This window comes from Pteropus vampyrus, unplaced genomic scaffold, assembly GCF_000151845.1.
Source record: "Pteropus vampyrus isolate Shadow unplaced genomic scaffold, Pvam_2.0 Scaffold593, whole genome shotgun sequence".
Classification (NCBI taxonomy): Eukaryota; Metazoa; Chordata; class Mammalia; order Chiroptera; family Pteropodidae; genus Pteropus; species Pteropus vampyrus.
In genome coordinates this window covers 216275-218359 of record NW_011889374.1, presented here as the reverse complement: position 1 = coordinate 218359, position 2085 = coordinate 216275, and positions in this window count along the sequence as shown.

The following is a 2085-nucleotide window of genomic DNA, read 5'->3' as shown; positions in this document are numbered from 1 at the left end:
CATGTGACTTTCAACCTTTTCTGTCTGGCTTATTTCGCTTAGCATGCTAAGGACTCGGCCCCTTTAGGAGGCGTCTGCTGTTGCTGTAGCTTCTGTCCCATTCAGCTGCTGAGGACCCGGCAGCCTCGTGTCCTCGCCCCCTCCCACCTCCTACCATCACAGGCTGATTTCTTATTTCTCTCCCTACTTGTAGGGCTTGTTCATCTAGATCCCGGGTGACTTTCCTTGCTGTTTGCTCTGTGCTTCTGTCACAACTTTGATGTGGTCGCAAGAAGGATTAAGAAAGACTCTATCATCTATACCATTTTTTTCCAAAAGCTCCAGTGGCAGTAATTTGATCTAAGGAATGTGTTATGTAGATGAACACAAAGTAATGCTGCCTGGAAGTCTTGGACCGCTGTCATCTAATCTAAGTTCCCAGCTCGAGTTTATTTGACTTTTCTTATGTTTGTATTTTATTGAGATATAATTGACATATAACATTATGTAATTTCACGTGTCCAACATCATGATTCAATATATGAGTATATTGCAATGTGCCCACCACAACGTGTCTAGTTACCGTCCGTCACCCGATACAGTTACACGTCATTTTCTTGTGACGAGAACGTTTAATCATGTTCTCTCTTAGCAGTTTTCTCTCTTGGCAATTTTCAAATATGCAATACAGTATTATTAATTATGTTATTTTGTTAATAGTATTATTAACTAGTGTTATTAATTACAGTCACCATGCTGTACAGTACATCCCCATGATTGAGTTATTTTATAACTAGAAGTTTGTACCTGTCACCCACCCCCACCCTGTACCTCTGGCAACCACCAGTCTGTTCTCCATATCTATGAGTTTGATTTTTCAAACATTTCCACATTTAAGTGAGATCACATGGTATTTGGCTTTCTCTAACTTATTTCACTTGGCATAATGCCTATATGGACCATCCGTGTTGTTGCAAATGGCAGGACTTCCTTCTTATTTATGGCTGAATAATATTGGATGGTATGCGTAACCACATTTTCTTCATCCATTCATTCATCGATGGGCACTTAGGGCTGTTCCCACACCTTGGCTGTTGTAAATAATGCCACGATGAACATGGTGATGCAGCTGTGTTTCCAGTTAGAGTTTTCATTTCCTCCACATCGATAACCCAGAAGTGGAATCGCTGGCTCGTATGGCAGCTCTATTTTTAGGAACCGCCATACTGACTACATTGTGGCTGTACCAATTCGCAGTTTCACCAAGAGGGCTAGAGGGTTCCCCTTTCTTCACATCCTCTTTCTATATCACTTATTATTTTTCTCTTGTTGATAATCTCAGCTTGAGATGTGCTAGACCATTAGGCGATTGAATTGTGCGAGTCATGCTTTCTTTAGTCCTTCGCTTGCTCAAGACGATCTTCTTTGTTATATGTAAGGAGACTCAGGGTGTGGGGGGTGTGGACCTGGTTGCCTGTCGTTCACCTGGACTCAGGGGCAGGGGCACATCCAGGTTTTGTGGAGCCTGACATTTATACGAATGTTGAGATGACTCTCTTAGGGGAAAAAAAATGAAATGTGACACACGTATGAAATTTTACGAAATGATAAAACACATCACATCAAATCACAAAGTTAAAATGCTCAAAACCAAAATAGAAAACAATTCAGAAAAATTACAGACTGATTTTTATTAGTAGTAGAGCGTACCTGTCTGGCACACCTGCATAACACACGTTCTACACGTTTTTGGGTGATACTCTTTGATTGCCTCTTTCTATGAGAATAATGGTCATATCAATAAATGTTAATATTACATAGTTAATATTATGTATGGCTATAATAATATTATACTTATATAAAATAGAGAATTGACAGAGAATTCAGTATTTCCTCCAGCACAGTTGGTTGAAATTTCTTTTTCTTGTATCCTTTCAGAAACCTTCTTTCAATCCTACAACTTGCTACTGAGAACGTCCAAAATGTTTCATATCATTGTGGAACGTGGGGAAACGTTGAAGTCTCTTTCACACGAGAGCACTGGGGTTCCAGGTTATGTCCTCACATCCCCGGAGCCCTTGCCAGGCTTTGAGAAAGGGACCGAGC